The 26171-nt window shown below is 43.2% G+C and overlaps 1 protein-coding gene across 12 annotated transcripts in view; it reads left to right on the top strand.

Annotated features, from left to right (window-relative positions):
• The window catches only part of Rbfox1 (RNA binding fox-1 homolog 1), a 1523799-nt gene that overhangs the window by 547841 nt on the left and 949787 nt on the right, over positions 1-26171 (top strand). The gene's annotated exons all lie outside the window — the stretch shown is intronic.

The following is a 26171-nucleotide window of genomic DNA, read 5'->3' as shown; positions in this document are numbered from 1 at the left end:
CATGCACGTATAAGAAGCACTTAGGGGATTAGTGAGGAGCAGTTCTGGAGGTGTCCATGACAGAGTTGCAAGAGACATCTAGATGCTAAGGCTCCACCTTAAGCTACGTGCAAAGGCCTTTATGAACTTGTGATATAATGGAGTTACTAGATGCTGCTGAAAGGTAGATGGGGCCCCGATGGAAGAAATAGGTCACTGGGAGTGTGGCCTTTAGGGCTCTGACTTACCCTGACCTTTCTTTCCTGTTTCCCTCTCTTCTTCTCTGTGAAGAGAGAGCCTTCCTCCAGCCCTATGTCCTGCCACCATGATGCTCTGTCACCTGGGGGGGGGGCTCTCTATGGTAGTGGACTGACCAAAGTTCTAAAGCCTCTGTGATTCTCTGTCATCCGAGTGTGGGGGTCTCAATGGTGGTAGACTGCCTGAAACCCTAAAGTTTCAGGCAGACGAGATGGCTTAGAATTTAGAGTGCTTGCTGCCATGTTGATGAGCTGAGTTCCAGTTCTACAGTTCACGTGGTTTAAGGACAGAAGTAGCTTCTGCAAGTTGTCTTCTGACCTCTACACAGATGTCATGACACACAACCACACACACACACCATTACACACACCTGTACACACACATGCTATGATACACAGCCATACACACATATGCCATGACATACAACCATACACACACACGCCATGACACACACCAATACACACATGCACCATGACACACACCCATATACACACATGCCATGACATACAACCATACACACACACGCCATGAAACACACACCCACCACACACACCATGACACACACCCATACACACACATACCATGACTCACACCCATACACATACATCCCATGACATACCCCCATACACACATAACATGACACACACCCATACACACACATGCCATGACACATCCCCATACACACATACCATGACACACACCCATACACACATGCCATGACACACACCTATATACATACATACCATGACACACACCCATACACACACACCGTGACACATACCTATACACACATGCCATGACACACACTCATACACACACATACATACACACACCTTGACACATACACACAAAAATAAAATCGCAAAGTTCCTCTCTTGAACTTGTTTTGGTATTTTTGTCAGCGACTGAGAATTGACTAATGATTCACATGATTTGCCTACATAGGCCAGCGTGGGCCTGTGGGGCCCTGTATGCTGTTTTCTAAGAAAGGCTACTTGTCTGGGTATCCGTGTTCAGAGAAGCCGGTTCTCAGAAGGCTTATAAAGGCACCCTACACTGTGGAATTTGTGAGTGGTAAGAGGAGGTACCTCGGTGTTCTCCTGGTGGGTGCCATCACACAGAAACCCAGCTCCTTGGTCATCTTTTCCTCTATGGAGGGTGGTCACATGTTCATCCCTGCAGGCCTTTGTTGACACACTTTTGCCTTTAGACCAGGCACAGAGCACCCTATGTCTGACCTTTTTTTGTGCTGCTCTGAGGAAGAGAGCCTTTCCTTCCCTACAGCCTTGTTTTAAGCACCAATGAGATCCCTCAGATGACATGATCCACCAGCAAGTGCTGATCAGAGACACTCCTTCCCTTGAAGAAACCAGAAATCAGTCTTTCCACTGTGGTAACATGAAAATTCCTCATCATTTGGAATGATGGTCAACTGACCCATCTCCTGCCTGGGTCGTGTTTCCCTCAGCAAGCTACTCTCAGCGGTGTTTACTGAGTTTACCTGGGCCAACATGTACATTTCATCTGAGACATACTGTGATGGTTGGAGATGACTATATTTTAACAAAGTCAGATACCTGCAAGGTTTGCTCTGACCCATGTGCAAAAGCAGAGGCTTTAGTACAAGTCTATTGTCAATCAAGGAACTTTTGCTCCTGAGGGGACATTTGACAATGTTTAGAGATAATTTGTTTGGCACCACTGAAGAGATACTACTGACATCTAGTGGGAACAAACCAGGGCTTCATCTCCTTTTACGACACAGAATGCATACCCCACCCTCGGCACAGAGTTATCTAGTCCTTGGGTATCATGTGTTGGATTTGAGGAGGGAGGAAGGGGCCTGGAGAGATGAACCAGCAGTTAAGAGTTCATTCTGCTTTTGTAGAGGACTTGAGTTTGGCTTCCAACACCCACATCTGGCAGCTCACAACTGCCTGCAACTCCTGCTCCAGAGGATCCAAAACCTCTGGCCTCTGTGGATTCCTGAACTCAGGTTTACACACCCACCCCCTAGATGCAATTTTGAATGAAATAAATCTTTAAAAATAGAAGGACGAGGGAGCTTGATAGAGGCGGGGCGTAAGTGCATGGAATCTACTTTATATGTGTATAAAATGCAAAAGAACAAATTGAAAAGAAAAAATAAAGATAAACTACATTAAGTTACTGCCATCTTTAATACAAAACTGAAAATAATTGCAGTAAAAGTTTCTGGAGAATTTTTACAGCCTTCCGATGAAGCCAATTAGCACTTAATAACTCATTTAATTTGTGATTAGCTATTATTTCTCAACAGTCACTGCAAAAATGTAGATTTTCCTACCTCACAACTCATCTTCCAACATAATAAAGTATTTATGACTCCTAAATTTAACAGTCAATGATGCTGACATAATGTTGCACTTTGGAGAAATGTAATTAAGCAGTTATTAATTTTGACTTTATCGCCTGAAATATCAGAGTCCATCTCCTTTTGATTCTCTGTCTTCAAACATGAATGGATGCCCTTGAAATTGAAGGACCTCACTGACCTGTAGAGTCAGGTGAATGAGAAATCAGTTTTAACTCACTTGTCCTTCAACTACTTAATTGGGAAATGACTTATGTGACTGCATTGGAGGCCAGTGAATGTACACCATTTGTTATAATGTGTCCGTACGAAGAACAGCAGATCAGCCCACCAACAGCCACGACCAGACCTTTTCCACAGTGCTTGGAGGTTTTCTCCTGTTCACAGCTAGTCATCTGCTCTTCCACACAGTGCTGGAGGCATTTGCTGCAGTGGTCTGGCCTCAACTCTGGCTGTTCTGTCTTCATCTATTCTAGAGTCTTCTCCACTTCCTGGAGTCACCAACCTTGGGGGTGGCATTGGGCCACTCCACCAAGAATACTCTTGGAGACTGGGGAGACAGGAACAGCCTGTGAAGTCCCTGATGAGTGAGCCTGAGCCCCAGGGTCTACACAAATTAAAAGAGGGCATGATGGCTCTTTCTTGTCACATCAGTGACTGGGGGACAGATAGAGGAGGATCCTTGGATCTCAGTGCTCAGTTAGTTTAGCTGCTGAGCTTCAGTATCAGTGAGAGAGCCTGTCACGATAAACAAACAAATAATTAACAAATAAAAAACAAATAAATAGATATAGGCAAGTGGAAGAGGAAGGTGGCCAATGTCCACGCTCTAAATTCACATGACCACCTAAACCTGCACCAGCACGCATGCCTGAACATGTAGATAGGTCACACACATACACACATACACACACACACAGATAGAGAGAGAGAGAGAGAGAGACAGAGACAGAGACAGAGAGAGAGCGAGCTTACAGTGTTGCCAGTTAAATCTTTCATTGAAATATGTGGTCCATTCTGAGAAATGCCACCTCTGGAGACCTCTGATCTATCCAGCCCAGTACAAAGTTAGATTAGCCTTCAGGCGTGCCTTCAGCACCACACAATGACAGGCTGACCTGTGTGGTTATTTTATTAAGAAAAACTTGATCACTTAATGCCACCAACTCTAATTTCAAAATGATAAAAAAAATGTGTGTATGCTACTTTCTCCTGTGTCTTGAGTGCTTAGGAAAACGCTTGCTTTGTGCTGGCTTGTGTGTGGGAGGTATGTTCCATGTTGGAGAAATGAATGAAGGAATGGGCGAATGAATGAATGAACAAATGAATATGGTTTCAACAATTTAAGAAAGCTCCTGGAGAGAGGCCCTTAAGGTCTCTTCTGCTCACTTAGGAAGGGCCTAGATCTCAGCATCCAGGGATGTGGAATCACACAAAGGGTGTGACTATCTTAATCTGTTGTCCTGGACCTCAGCATCCAGTGACTTCTCTGTGGAATCACACAAAGGGTGTGACTGTTTTAACCTGATTGCCTGGACCTCAGCATCTAGTGACTTCTTTGTGGAATCACACAAAAGGTGTGACTACAGGAAATACACGTGCTGTTGTTAGGAACATTCTCAACTGAGTCTTCTCCACCTTGCTTAGACATCCCAGAGCAGGACCTAGAATATGCAGAGCTGGCTTGTCATCTCTACATCTCCATGGTAACACTGGTGCACAGCCTCCCTGGTTCTGAACGCTGTAGTTGATGGTGGAAGAAGAGTGCAGTCTTCCCGGTGAAACCTCGCGGGGTTGCCCAGTTTGTACTCTGTCCACTTTTTTCCCAAGACACTGATGTCTATGCTTTAGATGTGCTAAAGGAAGCTGGGCTTTAACCGTCTGGAGCTGTCCTGTCTCTTATGCACCATCCACCCAGGGCTGCTTTGTCAGCTGGATGGATGCTGAGCCTGTTCATTAAAATTCCTTTATTTGCTGATGGCACGAAGCAACTCAAAAGTTTTCAGGTAACAGACTCATTGGTTGGGCTTGAACAGCTAAAAACCATCCAGTGGTAGATCTGAGGAGATGGCTTTGCCACTACGGTGCTTGCCACATAAGCGTGAGGACCCAAGTTGATCCTCAAGAACCCAAATAAACACCAGGTGACAGTGCTGCAAATGTGTCAATAATCCTAGGGTTGCAGAAGGGGAGACCAGAGCATCCCTGGAGCTGCATAGCAGACAATCTAGACAAAAGATGAGGGAGAGACCCTTCTGTCTCAGAACATAACATGGAGAGTGACTGATGAAGATGCTTGATGTTGACCTCTGACCCCCAACACACATGTAAGTGTACATACATGTGCAATGAAAATCCAGAGGCACATTTAGAATCAAGAATTGATCTTCCCTTCTCCATTTTCCTTTCTACTCCTCTTCTGTGTAATCTCTCTCCTCCCTTTGTCACCTTTCTCTCTCTTTCTTCCTTGGCTATGTCTCATTTTCCTTCCCACTATTTCTTTCTCATTTGGAATTCTCAATAAGATGGAGGGCGGACATATCAAAGCCAGGCATACTTGTTGTTGTTCTTTTGCTCAAAAACCAGATGGACCGGAGAAGTCTCTTTTCTTGGTTGCCTCATCAAAAGTCCCAGTAATCAGTGCTAGGAGAATAGTTCAGTGGGTGAGAGCACTTGCTAGGTAAGCATGAGGACCTGAGTTCAAATCCCCGACCCCCTTATAAAAATCAGACATGACTGCAGTTGCTGAGAGCCCCTTCCAAGCAGCCTAGCTGAAAGAGATAGCTTCAATGAGACATACTGTCTCAAAAAGGCATACATGTGCAGACATTCAAAACACACACACACACACACACAGAGAGAGAGAGAGAGAGAGAGAGAGAGAGAGAGAGAGAGAGAGAGAGAGAGAGATTCACTGAGAACCCATGCAAAGTCCCAGGAAAGGTTCTGATTGGTCCTAGAACACATCAGTCACTGAAGTCAGGGCCGTCCTGTGTTCTAATTTGGCCAGTCTGGAATTGATATGATCTGTAGCATCAAGATCAAGTATTCATTTCCCCTGAGCCTGGTGATATGAGATTGGAAGAGGAGTGGGTCCATGAACAAGGGACATACTAATACCCAAAGAGGAACAAGGAAGCAGATAAGGATTGAATGTCTGCTCCATTCCTTAGCTGTCACGTTCTGGGGGAGCAGCTCACAGCAGCCCTCCATATGAGCAGTGCTCAGTCAATCAAGGAAATAACAGGAGCTTTATTAGATCCCATTTCATTTTGTTGCTTTTCTTCAAGTAATTGTGACTGTGGAGAACATCTTGTTACCTGTCTCCTTTTTAATTGGATTTTCTCCATTCTCTGTAACTCCTGGTTGTTTTTTCCCACCCTTCTCAGGCTGTTTTGTCAAGGTAACTAGGCACTTTAAATCACAGTGCAATTTCTCCTAGCTCCGAAAACTGAACCAAAGTAGTAACTTTTAATAGGTCAATTACATTATTTTTTTCGGCAGCCTGCTGCAGTCTAATGAAGCTGCGCTTTAATTAGGTTGGTGTGATGCCAAAATAAATTTTCCATTCCCCGTTTGTCTTATTTACTCATTGAAAAGGAGGGGAATCTGCAAATAATAGCATTGGAAAATGTTAGAGGCTAATCAGGCTGGCCGAACTTGGTGGGGAAGGTGATTGCATCATGATGAGTGCGGTAGAGAGGAAGGAAAGCTCAAAAGCAAATAAGCTAAGCAAATAACAACCTTTGAGAAAGTCAGCATTCAGGATTCCGTATTAACGCACTTTTGGTTTTGTAGCTAGGTCTCATGTAGCCCAGGCTGGCTTTGAACTGAGTCTATAGTCAAAAATGACCTGAACTTTCATCCTCCTTCCTCTACCTCTCCAGTTCTGGTATTATAGTTATGTGCCAGCATGCCTGGTTTATGTGGTCACAGACCAAATGCTGGGCTCTGTCCAGGTAGTCACTCTACCAACCAAGCCGTGCCCCCAGATTAAGGCTCTCTCTCTCTCTCTCTCTCTCTCTCTCTCTCTCTCTCTCTCTCTCTCTCTCATCTGTCTATCATCTATCTATCTATCTATCTATCTATCTATCTATCTATCTATCTATCATCTATCTATCTATTTATCTATCTATCTATCTATCTATCATCTATCTATCTATCTATCTATCTATCTATCATCTATCTATCTATCTATCTATCTATCTATCTATCTATCTATCATCTATCTATCTATCTATCTATCTATCTATCTATCTATTATTACAGTATTTGTAAGTACCACAGTGCACACATGAACAAAGGACTACTTGTTAGAGTTGGTTTTTTCCTTCCACCATGTGGGTTCTGGGAATTGAACTCAGGTTGTCAGTCTTGGTAGCAAGCACCTCTACTTCCCAAGTCCTCTCACTGTCCCAAGGCTCTCCCAAACTGACTCACAACATTGACAGTTTATTCCAAATGACATATAATTCAACTGGAGTCCACTGCTGTGTTTGTGAACCTATTGCACATGGCAGTCACTGTAACTTACATTAGCATCAATGTCCATTAAGATGCGGCAAGAATCTTGAGATACAGTTTCAGAGCTCAGCAAAAAATTTCTTAGGGGAAATCAAACTGCACATGTCATTTTTGGATATCAAGTAACCAAGAGCACAGGAAAAGCTTCTTGAGTTTTTTTTTTTTTAAGGTGTGACACCTCAGATCACCCCTACCTGCTTCCCTACCCTTCTGTCCTATGCCTGACAAGAATCCTCAATGCCACAATCAGGACCATATGGGATGGATCATGAAGGGGTAGAAATGAAGCCAGGAATTTTCTCAGCCTCTTCTAGGGCATCACCTGCCTGTGGGATGCAAATTTAACTAAAGATAAAGATGCAGGATCTCAAATCATGGGTCCTTTTGAAAATCAGACAAATGTTTATTTTGTAGTATGCCAAGGAGACAGTATCAGAATATGTGTGGTGTGAAAGTGGGAAAGAAATAGGCAGGAAAGGGGGCAGGAGAGAAGGGGGTGATATGGGACAGCCAAGAAAAGCCAAGTAAGAAAATTCCATAAGAAACATGACTCTGTATGGTAATTATAAACCTAAATTAACTTCTTTAAGAAGATGAGGGGCATCAACAATACTGATAAGAAGACCAGGGGCTTAGCTCAATGGTAGCACACTATCCTGGTAGGTACAAGGCACAGGGTTCAGTCTTCAACAGTGCAAAACTGAATGACTAGGACCTACTGAAATGGCCCAATCAGCAAGGTTCTCGCTGGGAAGTCATGAGAGCCAGAGTCCCATCTCCAGCACTGACTTAAAAAAGGCAAGCACAGTGGACCTTCCTTGCATCCTCCTGCCAAGAAGCTGGGGGCGTGAATTCCTGGGACCTTCTGGCCACCCAGCCTAGCTAAGTCAGTGAGCCCTATGTTCAATGAGAGACCCTTTCTTAAGAGAAAAAAAGGACACCAAAACACCGCCACCAAAGAAATACAGATGGCTCCTGAGGTATGACCATGATACCCAGACCTAGAGTTAACCTTCAGCCTCCACAAGCGAGCACACATATGCATACACACCTACACAGACACGTGGACACACACATAGAGACATGAAGTAGCAAACAAACGAATGAACGCCTAGAAGACTGATAACAAACGAGCAAGTCAGACAGGTTCCAAGGCAGAGATCCCTGGAGGTGATTTGTTGGTGTCCCCGTTCTCCCTGATGGAGAAGGGCCCAGATGCTCTCAGCTTCTATTTCTAGGTGTTAGAAAGTCATTCTCAGTTGTTCCTGTACAAGGAAAGAAAGACATTCAGGGCTGCGGTGTGCTCGAGGCCGTTTCCTAGGCTTCTCTCAGGTATGATCATTATTTGTTCTGCCTTAGGAAATCAGAAACCCTGGTCATCACATGTGTGAAATAGCAGGGAAGTTAGTCTGCTGCCATCATGCCTTTGAATTGCCCACATGCATGAGCCCAGGAGCTCCCCTCACAGAGAGAGAGTTTTTCAGCCCATCTCTTCCTAACTTGGCTTTTACGGCCACTGTTTTCCATTCCTTTTGACTAGGACCGTAGGTCCTCTGTGTTGTGTTCAAAAGAGAGGGCATTATATCTTTCATTTTTTCATCTTGACATGTCTTGGGAGGCCCTCACCTGTGTGATGTAGAGTTCTGTCTAATTCCACGAGATGTCTGTGCAGGCCTCCACCAGCCATAAAAAGACCTGGCTTGGATGCTGGGTTCATCAAAGAAGCTGACAGTCTCTGCTCTGGGGAACAGTGTTGTAAACAATGTGATTATTCAGAATGACTGACACATGTTCTCCTCATCTCATAGCTTCCTAGAGTTCAGGGAAAGTCAAAAGAGAGCTGCTCTTGCTGGCCATTGCTACAGACATAGTTCAGTTCTGTTCATTTTTGTTCTCTCTGATGGTCAGGCATTTGGAATCAGAGTCTGTGCTTGCAAGTAGAAAGTTCTGGGGAAATTTGTACCTATGTATATGTGATGGTGCAGCTGGAGCATAAAACAGACCTGGCATTCTCATCTTCTCCTAATTAAAGAGCTTCCACATAGCGTGACACAGAGTTCTATTGTGAGAGCCGTGGGGTTTATTTTTCAAACAACTGAAAGGAGTCTCTGAAACAAAATTCACTGTACTTTAATAATAAACAGCTCTATGTACCCGGAAATGCATAATCATTTGCTTAAGAAGCCATCGTCGAGAGCAATGTGTATGATGGTTCATTCAGATGTCTAGAGTCAGGAGGAAGCCGTGGCTATGGGAAGGCAATGGCGACACAATTGGAAAACCCCAGTTCACTCAGGCAGACAGCAGAGAGGACCTGCTATTCTCTGTGGCAGCCCTTTCCTAGCTTTCAGAGTACTGTGGCCTACGCAGCTGTAAGTCTCAAATCAGCATGAGTTACCTAGCATGCTCAAGGCAGGCCTTCTATGCTTAATGAGACTGTGACTCAAAAGAAAGTCAAACAAACCAAAACCAAAACCAAATTGGACTAATTCTGAAGTGTCTACAGAGTCCGGAGAGATGGCTGATTTGGTAACACAAGCATAAGGACCCAAATTCAGAATCCATAACACCCAGACAGAAAAATCCCCAACCAAACAAACAAACAACAAACAAACAACAACAACAACAAAAACCAGCATGGCAATATGCACTAGTCAACTGTTGTAATATGAGCAGCGGGGCTGCGTCTCTGGCACCCGGCCACCCGCATGGCTTATGCCCCAAAATAATTACACGGAAACTGTATTCTTTTAAGCACTGCCTGGCCCATTAGTTCCAGCCTCTTATTGGCTAGCTCTTACATATTGATCTAGCCCATTTCTAATATTCTGTGTAGCACCACGAGCTGGCTTACCAGGAAAGATCTTAACCTGCATCTATCTGGAGTGGGAGAATCATGGCGACTCCCTGACTCAGCTTCTTTCTCCCAGCATTCTGTTCTGTTTACTCCACCTACCTAATTTTCTGTCCTATCAGAGGCCAAGCAGTTTCTTTATTAATTAACCAATGAAACAACAGATAGAAAGATGACCCTCCTCCATCCAGAGATGAAGACAGGAGGATCTCCTGGGCTCAACTGGCCAGCCATTCTCTCCTGTTGTTGAGTTACAGGTTCGATGAGAGACCGTGTCTCAGATTTACAGTGGAAAAGTGCTATGGAGGATGCTCCAAACTCACCTCTGGCCTCCAAACACATGATACACATATGCACCCCCCCACATATGAGCACATGTGAATGTAACCATCCACCTAAATTGACTCCCACTGTCATAACTGTATGTCTCACACATTTTCACTTGGTATTTTTATGCTTTCTCTCCCAAACATGTTTTAGTCACTAGTGGTATGCATACAGCTTGAACAAGCTTAAGAAAAAAAGTGATAAATAATGGGATGGGGATATCTTTATAAGGAGTAAGGCCCAATCAAAGTGCTCAAATGATGTCCCAAAGACGGCCTCCTCCTTATTTCTCGCACACCTCTCTGTTCAAAGGCTATCTCCTCAACATGGCAAGATGGCTGCCTTCAGGTCCTGTTGCACATAGAGTACACATTCATATAAGCAAAAAAAAAAACACCCCACCCATATATTTAAAATAAAAATAAATGAGCCATTAAAAAGGAACCGACTCTCCAGCCCAATTTTCAACTATTTATTCTTCTTTGTCTACTAGCTCTCTACTCTGAACTCTCACTTCCAGGCTGCTGAGCATTTGCATGGACATGAGGCATGAATTCGTCTTCATACCAGTACTGTTTGTAGAATAGAGAGTTCTTACCATTGAATTTTGAAGGCAGTTCAACTCTGTTTTAATACTAGGTTCCTCTTTGGGATGGGTCACTTAGGTAATTTAAATATGTAAGGCCTGTTCCTTCTCCCATGTGGAAAAAATGCACTTTCACCAAAGGAAGAGTATGAGTACCTTTTGCGCTCCCTTCCTTGTGACTTCCTAGTTAACTTGGCTTGATAACTTTGGTACTTGTTGATGAGGATGGGACTTGAGATGAGGAAGATGGGCAGGAACACAACTTGATTACCTACTGGAAATCTTATACATTGTGTACACATGACTGAGATAATCATATAGGATATACATGACTGTGCTGAAGTATTTTAATTTGTGTATCTGTTGTTTGTCTCTTCTTTGAGACACACAAACAAATGTCTATTTATTCCATGTAGGGCACAGACAATAGACCAAATAAACTATTTTGCCCATGTCTAACTTGATGAACAAGTTGGTTGTTATGGTTACATGAAGGGGTATGGGTGAGGGGTAACTTACAGAACCATGGAGGACCTCAAGGAGGCTGCATTACTAAGAAGCCACCCTAGTACAGCAATGGCTAATGTATCTACACTGCTGGCACTCCGTGAAGGACATGCAACAGCCTTGCAGGTGGACTGCATCCTTTCCAACAGTCTTTGTTAAGGTATGAATCTTGTAAGTTTCACTGCCTTCCAGACTTATGAGTTTTGTCTGTGTTCTGAACCTTGTGGAGCCTCCTTTCAAGAGGGATTGCTTCTGTTTAGAGGAGATAGCTTACCAACGATATCTTAGCTAAGCTCTGAACATCTTAGCTGTGTGTCCTGCCTGAGTGTCTGTGCATTCTGCTCCTACAGATCCATGTACTGAAAATAACTTATTACAAAATAATGCATTTCTCCTGAGCATGCAGAGATGATTTTTTTGTCATTGCTTTCCGCAACAGAAACAGTACACGTGCTTTATTGACATGACCTTAAACTTATGTCATGTATTATATGTCATTTAGAAATGATTAAAAATCTACAGCAGGTTGCACAGAAGTTATGCAATAGACTTAGGCATCCATAGATTTAATCATCTATCAATGGGGTTGAGAATGGAGTCCTTGATGGATAATAAAGCTCTTCTAATAATGTATACACACACACCCACACATACACATAAACACACACATGCACACACACACACACACACATATACATATTCGCTTCCCATGGTGACAGAATTCATTTCTTGTTGAAAATCAGTGATATAAATAAATATGAATATATGGAGACAGATAGAAAAATATATGTATAAATAAAGATATACCAATAGCACATTCATATGTACATACAACTTTAAATTAAACAGTTGCTGGTGCAATTTTATGAATGAATAAGTTCTCAAAATGAGAATATCTTGGAAAACTTCTCAATTTCAAAAATACATGATTTTTCTTTCTTCTTCCTTTTAGCTGCTGGTTAACAAAACTGTCATCAAGATTGATGTATCATTTTCTTTTTCTTAGTTACATTATTTCTGTTAAACATAACCTAGCAATTTTTATGAACCATTACAGAAAATTTTCCTTTCTCTATGTAGATGCCAGCATACAAACATAGCCTAGGAAGTAGCTATACAATTATTCACGCAGGCAGTTACTGCATAGTGAGGTTAGTTGTATGGCCCCAACACCATCCTAGTCTTTCCTTTCCCTTTGTCTATTAGCTACCCCAGAAAGCAACACCCTCACTATTCCAGTCTTCTTTGAAACAAGCCAGGCAGTTATAGCAAGACAAGGTGCCGGGAAGGGAAGGAGGAACTGTGTATGGTACAGGTTTCTCCCAGTCTAACAGGCATAAACTATGGTTGAAGAGCGTACACACCTAAGCATGAGAACTCGAATTTGATCTCTGTAACCTATCTAAACATGCTGAGCACTGTGGCATGCACTCATCATTTTGGTGCTAACAATCTGGAGACAAGAACCACCACCCCCAGCCTCCCTGCCAGTAAGCCTAGAAAAAATGGTCACAGTGAAACCTGAGGCTGCTAGGCCGCCTAATTGTCATAGAAAAGTTACAGTGGGTGTCGTTAAAATCGTGATCACTGCAGAGTAGGTTCATTTTCAGCCAGACACAGATGTGGCTGGTCACGCAGAACCTCATCATCATCGACCCAAGCACATGTTTATATCTCATATATACAGCGCATAGGCAGCACTTACGCAAGTTTTCACAAGTGCTCAGGCTCAGTGTTGATGGCACACTTTAAAAATTGAGTTACATGTTAAGACATCTCTGTCAGGACACAAGTTTCCAATTAGTATTTCAAATGACTGCGTGTTATTTTGTATTATGTACTGACCCAATTTATCTAACCATTATCCTGCTAATAAACACTTAGACTTTAATTGATTAGCTATTACAAGAAATGCTACAGTCTAAATTACAAAACTGTTATTCTTGCCATCTTCCCATAATTAATCCTTAGAAAAGAAAGAGAAGGAAATTATCTCCAGGATTACATGTGACAGCCTGAACTAAGAAACACTGAAAGTTCAATATAAGGGGACTTGTTAGTAATTAATTACACACACACACATATATATTACACAAAATTTATATGACAACATATATAATATACAATATTACTAGCAAGTGTATATATATGAGTGTATGTATGTGTGTGTATATACATATTTATGTGTGTGTGTAAATATAGGTATATATAGATAAATATACAAGCCATAGTTTTTAAAGAATATTTATTTTTAAGGAATATATTTACATGCTACTATTTAGTAATATATATTACGTATTACTAATAATCTATATTTTACTATATTAATAACAATTATGTAATGAATGTATGTATATATATAATGCACACATGTAAATATAAATGTACATAGATAAATCATTACAAGTCATAGTTTTTAATAATATTTAGTAACAAAAGAAATAAATAAAAATAAAAGACATAAAAAACCAAGAGTTAAGCCATAAAGCATGATAATGTTTCACTTATTTATTGGCTATCAGGTGAGAACTGGCTAACTACCGAGCTCAACACTGAAAGATTTGCTCTCTCTAGGAAGCAAAATTGGGGATGGCCCTGGGTGTTCTTCACATAATCTGACTTGAGCTTTTGGTGTTTGCTATGGACTTCAATTTGACTTCCCACAGCCAAACACCTTTACTGCACACATCACACATGTTTCTGGGCGTTAGGGGGAACATGGGTGTCGACAGCAGCAATACTGTTACTCCACATTAAATTTAAGTAAAGTGAGCTTCTGTGACTTAAATCCTTTCAGTTCTCCCATGGTTGGGTTCTGAAACTCGCATGGGGTGGCAATAACAGTCTCATAGAGACTGAATTTGGTATCAACAACTGGAAGCTGTTGAAGGGCATGCCAATATCTCCTGGCCCCAGGCCACTTCTGTCCATGAGGTAGAACCCACCTTACACACCTTACACATCCTGTGAAACTCAGAATAACAGGAACCACAAAAACAAGCCAAGTGGCATGTCTAAGAACTTGGGTGTGTCTCACAAGTGGGAAGGGACAAGTTCGCAGTCTAGTAACAGAACCCCAGTGGGTCCCACCTATTTGGGCTTAGATTTTTCCTTTGTAAACAGACAAATGGTCTATCTTCTGACCATTCTCGGCAGTTCTATTTAGCGACCGTGTGGCAGGGTGATTAAGAGCAGGGTCTGGAGGTACAAATCTCCGCTGCACTCTGCCTCTTCCAAGCTGCACAAGAACGTATATTAAGCTGCATGCGCCTCTTAGGTCTATTCTTTGCAAGTGAAATTAGCAAGGGTGTGCAGTGTCTTGGGCTCTTTCAGTTGTGTCCTGAAGTGACATGCAGTGATACTGAACTTGGTGATCCAAGAGCACTGCTGAGCAGAATCCACATCACATAAATGCACAGATATTTCATTGCAGCATCATCTTCTCCTGGAAGCCTAGGGGCCACAGCATCTTCACATAGTGCAGGGTTAATAGAATAGTTTGATAAGGATGCTGGGAGTCTATTCACTGCCTTTCTGGCATCCTTTTCCTTTTTTGGTTAAAATATTTTATTTTATTTTTTATATGTGTGTGTGTGTGCGTGTGTATGTGTGTGTGTGTGTGTGTGGAGAGAGAGAGAGAGAGAGAGAGAGAGAGAGAGAGAGAGAGAGAGAGAAAATGTGCATGTGTGGGAACTGAGACTACAGTCTTGGTTTTCTTAGCTCTTAAATGCTCCAACATCTAAGTGTTTAGGAAATGGTCTCTATTTTTTCCCCCTTTCAAATGCTTCCTTAAAATGAGTGGTACTATGGCTGGGCAGATGTCTCAGTCTGAGAAGTGCTTGCTATTGAAGTAGAAGGACCTAATTTCCATCACCAGAAGCCTTGTTTAAAACAACAGTGTCAGTTGGTGAGGGCTTGAAATCCATGTGCAAGAGGAAGAGACAGGAGGATTCCTGGAGTTTCTGGGCCAGCTGCCTAGCTTACTTGGCAAGCTCCAACTAATAAGAGAACCTTTTTGAAAAGGTGACGGGCACCTGAGGTTGATTTTCTGGTCTATACAAACACACACACTCACACACGCATGTGTACATATATGCACACACACACACATACACACACATGTGCAGGCGAACATGAAGTCTGCCAGACAGAACCTTGGGGCTTCTGTTTCCCTCTTGCTCCCCGACCCTCCTCCAACTCCACCCACCCCATTGCCTGCTGCATCCTGTTCCTGCCGAACCCCTGGCTGCCAGACGGGCCCACAGCAGCCCTTCTATGTGCCGTTACAATCATGTCTTATTATAGCGTTCAAAAGACGCCCTCTCATTCCGCACTCTTGTGTTGATAGAGGACTTCTGGCTTTCTGAAAGGATACAGATAGCACGGTCTCCAAACCCTTTATTTCCTTCAGCTGATAACTGCTCTGGCCAGCGATGAACGGCGCCATGATTACAAGATGTAATTTACTTCAAAGGACAGCTAATATGACTTCTAAACCTGTCATCAGTTCTGGGGGAAGCAGACTAAAACAACGAAGGGGATGAATCTGAATCCACCTAAATATCTCAGTCTGGCTGAATTACAAGTTTCCAGACAGCGTGCTTAGCAAACATCCCTGTTATGAAGCGTTTGTCCTCTTGGACACACAATATAAGAACAAGCATCATATTCTTTTATGTGGATCAAGGACAAAGGCAACATAAGAAGGAGAGAGAAAAATTCTTTAAAAGGCACCAAACTGCTGCCCCTGTGAATTATACCTGGGGATATTAACTGGGGAATCGGATCTGTAAAACCCTGCTAATACGACTAAACAAAGTCGCTCAAGCCATGTCCTGAGTCGAAAGACTGAGGAAAACAGCCCCTTAAATGATTACAGCCAGACCTCTGGGCGCTCCTGCAGAAGGGCTCTGAAGAAAAGAGAGGAAAAAACCCTTCAAAACTTTGTGTCAAAGCAGAAATCACAGAGTAGCAATGGCTTAGGGATTTAAATAACCCTTTCACCCAATTCTAACGCTTTTGTGTTTTAAATTAAAGAATAGAAAGGAATTAGATACCCAATTTGGGTTTATTTTTTTAAGATCATGAAATAGAAATCTTTTCTTTTTTGCTGAGAGACTAATTGAGCCAGTGTGCAATTCCAGCTTGGGCTATAACCCAAGAGATAAATGTGCAGCTTTTAAGCTCTTTAAGAGCCACCGTGTCCAGGGAGTTTGGGGGAGCCTTTCTTATTCACTTGGTCATTATTTCAGTTGAGTTGCTTTGAAGGTACCTGAGTTTCATTTCTGTCGCTGTGATTAAAACACGATAAAGAAACACAAACTGATAAAGAGCGAGTTAAAGGAGAAAGGTTTTGCTCTATGTTTCAGTTTTGGGGTGCAGTCCGTCACTGTGGGGAAGTCAAGGCAGAGCATGAAGCAGCCAGTCACACACATCCACAGGCAAGAGCAAAGGAAACTGAATGAACTCATGTGTACTTAGTTCTCAGCCCATTTTCATTTCACCCTCACGCAGTTCATAGCCCAGTCCATGAAATGATCTAACCCATGTTCAGAGTGGCTCTTCTCACCTTAGTTATGCCAACTTTGGAAAACCCCTCACAGACCACCCTGACCTGGGTAATGCCTCATTGACACTTTCTACAAAGATGGTCCTAAATTGTGCCAAGTTGACAGTTAAAACAAACCATGACAACTGCACAGCTCAACTCCAGGGGAACCAGAAGGCAACCTTGACCTTTGACTTCTATAGAACCCCCAAAGATCTCTAAATACACAGAGTAATGCAGATAGAGTCATGGTCTGCTGGCCACATTAGTCCCTGAAGTCAGCCCCAGCTAGAAGCAGTACATTCTTTCTGTCTTTCCTCCTGTCCCTTGCAAGGTCACTCTGGACCTCAGCTATGCAGTGAGACAAGAGCAGGCTCATGGTCTCATCTCCCCAAATACATTATTCACAGATACAAGAATCAGCAAGGGGGAAGGGCTGGATTTAACCTAAACAAACAAATCTGTGTTCTTCCCACATCTGTCCTAGGGCACATAGAAGGATGCTAAAAGAGGGAGGGGAAGACAGTAAGAGTCTTACATAGCAGTGGTCCTCCAACCATAACACTGCCATTAACTGCCATTAACTTACCTCATTGAGATAAGCAATCCTTCCCTCCGTGATGGCCAGAGGATCAAAGAAGGGAGCAAATGACCAATTTTGGTATGAGAAGGAACGAATTCCATCTCTTCCCTTTCTCTTTGCTGTTTATTTCCTAACGTGTTTTTCGGCCATATGTGCATCCCCCTTTGGTCCTCCCTTTCCCCTCCACTACACCTCCCTCTTCTCTATCATCCCCATTTTCTCCTCCCGTCCAGACTTCCAGTCCCTCTCTCCTTGCCTTCCTTTTACCTTCCTCTTCTTCGCTCCCCATCTTGCATTTATTTTCTTTTAAGGATCTTGTGTACCCCAGGCTAGCCTCCAAGTCTTTATGTAGCTGAGGATGGCTTTGAACTTCTTATCCTCCTCTTTCCTAGACCTGGCATTAGAAACATGCACCACTACAGTCAGCTTTATGTATCGCTGAGGACTGAACCCAAAACTTCATGCCTACTATTTAATGCACTGTACTGCATGAGTTCCATTCCAGCTTAATTTTCCTATCTTCTGTAGAGAAATTAGTGTTTGGATTCTTTGTCTATTTCCAATTGTATTTTTTTTTGGGGGGGGGGTTAGGAGATCTTTCTACATTCTGGATATCATTTAATATATCAGGTGTTTCAGACACTTAACTTACAAATATATACCCCTATTCTGAATGAGGCTTCTGATGGAGTTTTTGGGTATACAATTGTGTCTATGTGTGATAAAGTCTAATATGTCTGTGTTTGACCTTTCATTTCCTGATGCTATTGCCACAAGTTACTTATATGTACAAAGCAAAGTGGTTTTGAACAGAAGATACAGCCCTGCCTTAAGACTCTGCTTGGTCCTCTGGCTAGAAGGCAGAGGGATGAATACATGCTCAACCCCAGTGCTGACCTCAGGATTTCATGCTGCTCCCTCAGAGAGCCCACCTGCAGGACAGGGTGCTGACCAGTGCTGGATGTGGGAGCCTTGGAGAGTCCCCTTCTGCCTGCATCAGGTTTTTATGGTATCCACTGAAGTGCAGAAGCTCATATGCTCATGTGTCAACTGTATCTGGATGTGAAAATGCAGTCCTTCCGCACTAATCAGGACTCTGTCCACATGTGTGTGTGTGTGTGTGTGTGCAGGTGTGTGAGCAATTGTGTGTATTTGTGCAGTGTTTCTGAATGAGTGTATGCATGTGGTGTGTGTGCATGTGTTTGCATGTATGTATGTGCTTCTGTGTGCATATGCATGCATGCCTACATATGTGTGTACCTGTGTGTGCAAATGTGTATGTATGATATTTGAATGTTTGTGTGTTTATATACAATGTACATGTGCATGATTGTGTGTATGTGCACACTTCTGTGTTGTGAATGCAAAAAGCGGTCAGAGATTAACCTCAGGTATTATTCTTTAAGTACCATTTACCATGAGCTCTGTGACAGTGTATCTGATAACTGAAGTTCCCACATTATGCAAGTGTGGTTGGGCTTAGCCAGTGAGTCCCCAGGATCCTGTCTCTATCTCCTTAACACTTGGATTCTAGGTTGCAGGCGCCTGCCCATCTTTTTATGTGGGTTATGGGGGTTGAACTCAGGTCTGCATGCTCGTGAGGCAAGTACTTCATCAACTGGACTTCTTCTTCAGTCCTGGCTTCATCCCTTTTGTGACTTTCTGCTGTTTTGGTTGAGTATTACAAAAAAGCAAGAAAAACCCATTTTTTCTCATGAGCAATTAAGACTCCTTCCTGAAGCCCTTTAATGGGTAGGCAACAATGCATGGCTGGAGACTGGGAATTCTCATGGCCTAAGGAAGACTGAGTGCTCACCAAAAGTTTTTATCATTGGCACAGATTACAAAAAAAAAATAACGATTCCATTACTTTCTGCCAGTGTGCCCTCATCAGCATCATGTCATTTCCTGTATCCTAGAAGCAACCAAAATAAGTAACATAATATAGAGTTGCACATGGGGAAACCACCGTCACCACGGCAAACTCTTTGAATCATTCTTTCCCTACTCTAAAGTGAGGCTGTGAGGCGGGTCTGAATCTTGATGCTGATTAAGGACAAGATATACAAAAGTTGGACCCAGAGACCTACAAGCATGGACCTAGTGTAATAAGTGGCTAAGAGGGAGGGTGGTCAATGGGAATGAATCACAGGTCAAAAGAACTTCACTTCCCCACCCAAATAGACTCTTATACAATACCTCTGTTTTGAATGTTGAATGAACCTGTTGATAAGAAGTCTGGCTACCATGTCCTGCAAAGAAAAAGGCCTGTGTCTACATTCTATGTAGACCTGAATTTAGGACTCTTGCTCTTGCAGCTAGATTATAAAACCTACATATGTCAGAATCACCCAGAGAGCTCTTAAAAATCCCAGCGCTAGGCTGGGTCTATGGCTAGATGGTAGAACATTTGGATAGTGTTCTCTGGGCCCTGGGTTCGAGCCCCAGAACCAGACCAAAGCAAATAACCCAGATAAACAGTTTTCTGGTCCCTCTCTAGAGAAAATGCACACCCCTCTATGGGTGGTGATGGGAATCATCACAGGTAAGGCTCTTGGGGAGGGCAGACAGCCAAGATTTCAGCTGGCTGTGCAAAGGACAAGGACAGCAGCATTCTGCCCCCTTCCTCCTACCGATGAGGACAGCTGGGCTGTGATGTTTGGGTGCGATGACAGGTCTAGTTTTAGGGTTAACATCTGGAAACTTGGCTGCACTTCCGACTCCAGGTCCTGCTGTTTGGGTGTTTTATAGATGCTGACAGATGTCCCTCGAATTCCATTTGCCAGGTGTTCCGTTCATAAAGTTTGGCAGTAAACATTGTGCTTCTCACCTCTCTGGAGCCAGTGCCCCCCGGGGAGGGGGGGAGTACTTGTACCTTCACAGACTTGAATTTCTTTTTTATTTTGAAAATCTAGTTCTTTGATAGTTACATACACATCTTAGTGCATTTTAGTTTCTCTGTCTCATCAACCTGTGTTTTCTCCCTAGCCAGCTCTGTTAGGTTCCCTTCCTCCCCAGCCTCCTTTTCCAGACTCATGACTTCCATTTTTGCTGTGTGATCCACTTGCCGGGAGGCCACTGCCCTGGACCTGTCTTAGTGTGATTTCTATTGCTGTGATGAATATGACTATGACTAAAATCAGCTTATTTCAGTTTGCCATTGTAGTCCACCATGAAGGGAGTTCTGGGAGAAAGTCAAGGCAGAAACCTGGAGTCAGGAAGTGAACGGAGGCCATAGGAAGATACTGCTTCCTGGCTTGCTCCCTGTGGCTTCCTTAGCTTGCTCTCTTATACAGCAGAGGACCCACCAGCCCAGGGGTGACACCACACACAGTGAGCTGGACCTTCCCACATCAGTGACTAATTAAGAAAAATTTCCCCGGGCTTGCTTATAGGTGATCTGGCGGTGGCATTTTCTTAGCTGGGGTTCCTCTTCCTAAATATGTCTAGAGTTGTATCAAGTTGGCATAAATAAACTAGCAGAAGAACTATTCGTTGGAGCCTGGTGAGGTCACCAGCGGATACACAACCGAAGGCTGTGGCTCTCCCTGTCTATTGCCCGGTGGTGGGATTACCAGTGGGCTACCACCCTAGCTCTTTACACAAGTTCCTGGGGTGGAATGAGAGCTCTTGTCTTGTAGAGCAAGAACTGCGGCAGCTAACCCGGGCACGATTTAGCTTCGTGGACCCAGTTCCACACCTCCGACTCCAGCTACACATTCTTAAATGTTTCCAGCTCATTATCTCCCAGACCTTTCTCAGTAGCGATGCCTAGAAGGGAACTCAGGACTCTCCGTTTTTTAACGAGTTCCCGGGAGAATTGGTCATCTGCTTACTGATGTCCAGGAACCAGAGAAAGATGTAGGGATGATTTTGAATCTTCTAGAGATGTCCTAATTTAGAATATTAGGGGTAGAAAGAAAGAAAAATCCTAGTTTGTCTTCTGGAATTTTTAAAAATGAAGCATCAGAATACAATGTTTTATTTTGTGTTGTAATGACCAGACCATTTCGTGCTGTATTCACAATCTCTTTTGTTTTCTCTGTTCCTCTCTGTTCCTCTTCATCTCTCTCTCCTCCCTCCCACCTCCTCCCTTCCTCTCTGTCTAGATGCTAGGCACCCCAGAAGCCCTTCTGTTTATAAATCCACTAATCTGAAGAGTTCAGCCTCATTTTTCCCATTTGCACTTCTATGCCCCTCCCTCTATTTACCTCTGTTTCTCCTCAGCTCCACCGATCCCTTTGCTTGTGTCTGCCCCCGTGTATGTCTACTCAAGGACAGGACTAATTATCTCAGCCTTTTGTGGTTTTCTTACATAGTTAAATGATTCCAGAGTTATTGGCAATACCAGGAAGTATGGATAACTTTGTCTCCCTGCTAATGGGCAATCCAAGAAAGGAGAATGTATTCATCTTGTGCTTTTGTTCAGCTTTGAAAGTTTTGTGGTCCACAAATATTTTGCTTCAAGAGTTGGCATAAGATCACCAGGACTTCCTACTGCCAGGAGGCATAGTTTCTACCCTCGCTACGTTGTACAATCATTTTCAAAATGAATTGAGGTACTGCGTAAGTGAAATCTCAGTGCTTGGGAGGCGGAGGCAGGGAGATCATCATGAACCTGGGACAGCTTGAGCTTCATGGCACCCTGCTCCTGGACACCCCACCCAACCCCCACAGCCAGATAACAGACTTCAGTGTCTAGAATCTTGAATGGATTTAATGCGAATGTGTCTAGAAAATGCCAGAAACACAGAGGAGAAGTTTCCCGACACCCACTGTCCTCTTTCACTTTGCTTTACTACTCAGTCTGCCTTGAGCTCACGTGGGTGGTTCTGTGTGTGCTGGTAAAGGAGTGCCCTGACATGTGTGGGGTTCCAAACCAGTTGGAGTCAGATCTCTCCCTCAACCATGTGGGTCCTCAGGACTGAATTCAGGTCATCTGGCTTGGCAGCCAGCGCCCTTACATGCTGAGCCATCTCACCAGCCTGTTAAGTGTGTCATTTTAAAACAATCACTTTGGGCACCGTTGTGTGAGGGAAAGCAGTGGTTCACAAGTGAAGGCACACACAGCCCACGTGACTCCTCTAGGAATGGGGCACATTAGAGTAACTGGCCTGAGTCTCAGTGACTGTGGATTGACTGGAGCCATTTTTAGACCCATTGGTTTTCTTGTATGCAAAATGGGGTGAGCAGTTTTTGCATGCACTTGTTGACTGTTGTGTCATAATTTCCGCATTCTCCAAGGCTCCAAACAACAGAATTTCAGGCCAAAAGTTGGCAACTTGCACACTAGACTAACACCAAACTATTCCCTAGTCCCTGTAGTTTTCTCAAGCCTGCCAGCCCCATCTCTGTGGATCTATGTTCCAAATGCCCCTTATTTATGTTGCGGAGTATATGCCTTTAGTTTATTTCACTTGCAGGATGTCCTCACGCTCCATCTATGCTATGGGAGATGTTCCATGGTGTGGATATTCAGACAGCACTGTGCCTAGTCCCTTTACCATCTACCTCCAATAGGCTTCATGCCCATTGCATTTTCCTTTCTAAGGCTCAGCATCAGACATTTCCTCCAGGTCAGGTCCTGTAATTGTAATGATTTGTATTTAACCTCTGGGCTTCCTGTTGCCACAAGCAAATGAGTGGCTAAAGAGATGATTCAGTGGGTAAAGAGCCTCCTGTGCAAGCCCTGGGGATCTAAGTACAGACCCACGGCACCCAAGTAAAAGGCTGGGTGGAGCATCACCTGATCCTGTAGGTCCTCAGTGACTTGCGGACCAGTCAGTCTAGCCAAAATGGTGAGCTCTGTCTTCAGTTAGAGACCCTATCTCAAATCAAAACAAGAACAACAGCAACAACAAAAGCAAAAGCAAAAACAAACAAAAATATAAGATGTAAAAGCAATTGAGGACATCACCCTGATATCAGCTGTGAACATGTGTTCAAACATGTGTTCTTGTGAACATGTGTTCACAAGAGCTGTATACATGTGCATATGCACACACATAAATACATTTATAAAAACAAGATAATGCGTTTGTTCACTCACAAGCATTTGAGTCAATTATCTGCAGTTAATGTACTGTTCTGCAGTTGCTGGGTATTTCTATTATGATAATGTTATTTTTACCCAAGATCTTATATATCCCATGGTGCCCTAAAACTTGCCATATAGCCTTTGAACTTCTGATCCTCCTGCCTCCACCCACCGAGGACTAGGATTATAGGTATGTGTCACCATGATAAGCTTATGCAGTGTTAGGAGTGGAACTCAGACTTTGTGCATGCAAGACAAGCACTCTACATCAGCCCCCACCCCTGCCAGTTATGCATATTTAATAGAATTAGCTGCGCTTCTACTCCCCCAAACACTAAATACACAGGCATAGCATGCATAAGTCGATGCACATGGTATGCATACATATGAGGATGGGCAAATGTCTAATTAACATAGACTTCCGAAATTGTTAGCCATACGTTATCTCACAGCTGAAGCTGTGGTTACAGGACAGTTAAAATCAGATGGTTAGCTCTTATTAAGACTGGGGAAGTCAATTTTCTGGTGTTTAAGATATGTGTTTGTTCCAGGAGGCTGTCTCCTCAAAGCCGAAGACCAAGATTACTGAACCCAATTAGACAAAGCCCCCTTTTGCAATATCAGGAGCCAAGAGAGTGGAGGCAGGTGCAGACCTCTGCATCTGTGTATGCCTTGCATCTTCGTGATGAATATCAGTGCATGGGTTCTGTCAGGCCTGATTAATTCTTCACACTGGCAGTGTGTGTGCCTTGATGTACACACATGATGGGTGGTGTGTGTGGGGGTCCTCCACAAGGCAACGTCAGCATCAGCATCCAAGATGCTTTCCCACCAAGAGCTTCTCTTCTCTGTCATGCATTGTACTGTTATCTCTGCTAAAGGATCTTCAGTTTGGAAAAGAATGCTCTAGAAGGAGCATCTTGGGAAAGAGGCAGTGTGAATGATTTGAATGCTCAGGAAGAGAGATGATCTGACACACACACACACACAGAGAGAGAGAGAGCGAGCGACTTGGATTAAGCAGCTAGAAATAGGCAAGTACTGTGTTTTCTACATGGTGACAACTGTATCGAACAGTTCTCATGTTTGGTGTACACAACATGGCATGTTTAAAGCATGCTGTGCAGTGTTGAGATCGTTTTCAACATAATTAGATGCAAACCGAGTTCTACTATGTGACAATGCTCATGTTGCCTTGCGTGGCATGATCAAGGTGAAGGATAGTGTATCTCATGTTTGAAATCAGATGGTAAGTGGATAATGATATTCTTTAATATCACAGTGGGCAAGATGCTATTTCCAGAGCCTGTGTAAAAAAAAACATACATGATAGAGCATGTTCCCAATTCCAGTGGAGAAAGGCAAGATGGGTGTGATACACATTAACCAGGACCAGATGAGCCGAGCTGATCACATGATGTCTTGTGGCTACTGTAAAAAAATACCTCAAGATAGTTGGTTTAGAATAAAAGAAATTGATTTAAAACAATGGCATATTTTCTTTCCCCCATTTCCCATGAAGACGTTTCTTCCCCAAGCCTCTTTTCTACCTTCTTTTGGCGTGACACAACCTTTGATGCTTGTTTGCACACAGATACATCCTGGCCATCTGACTTCATTTTCGCCTTACGTTCTCCCCGAGTCTCTGTCTTCTCAAGGCCATTTTACTGTGAGTACACCAGTCAGATGAGGCCCCTGACTCCATTTTGATGTCATCTTAGCTCATTACATCAGTCTGATGTGAGACTTTTCCTTAATCATTTTGCATTTGGAATCAATAGAGTAAGTATGAAGTCTTCAGCACCTTTGAGGTTGCTTATACCTAAAAGATACAGATACTGGGATCCCAATAACACAATCCAATTATTTGTGGTACTTCTTAGAGAGGCTTATTCAGGGGAATAAGCATTGTGATGCCTGTGATCTGTGAGACCCAGGTTTCAGACAAGGGCCACTTAGCTGGCTTTCAATGACAGTTGTGCCTTGACTTGATGAAAACCCATGATAAGAACCACAGATTGCAAAATAGTTGTTTCTCCAGTGCCTGGTTTTCCCTGTAAATGCAATGTTTGCTGCTTCTTACTCAGAAATGCCTTCATCCTTGAAGAGCTCCTTTCCAGTAACGTGCCCATAGGAAAGAATCTCATTTCCCACCAAAATAAATGAATTCATTCATAGAAAATGCCCAGATGCTTTCTGCCAAGCAACCTTACACTGTAGTGGGAAAATTAATGCAAATGCCCAAGTTTCCCTTTTCGGAAAAATTCTGTTTCCAGCTCCTATCTATTGACATATGACCTAAGAGAAAAACGTCTCTGCCACGTTCTCTCCTTACAGATGCAGTTGTCTTGGCTCTTGGAATTCAGTTGCTTCAGTCACTAATCTGTGTGTGATGTGTGATTCCTATACCCAGCCTTTTCCATTCTTCCACTGGAGCAATCTCTTGACATTCTAGCTTTCCTGGCTAAGTTTTAGTACTGGTTCTATCTGTAGACTCTAGGGCAGTACCTAGACTGTCTTCATAGGGGAGGTTATGAGCCAGATCAAGACAGAACTTCTCCAGCCCTGAGTCTGGTGCTTTTGTGAGCATTGTTGGTATCTTTTCACAGACACAG

The sequence above is a fragment of the Chionomys nivalis genome, chromosome 7 (genome assembly GCF_950005125.1).
Source record: "Chionomys nivalis chromosome 7, mChiNiv1.1, whole genome shotgun sequence".
NCBI classification, from domain to species: Eukaryota; Metazoa; Chordata; class Mammalia; order Rodentia; family Cricetidae; genus Chionomys; species Chionomys nivalis.
The sequence above is the reverse complement of the archived record's forward strand: the minus strand, read 5'-3'. Positions and strand labels throughout refer to the sequence as shown.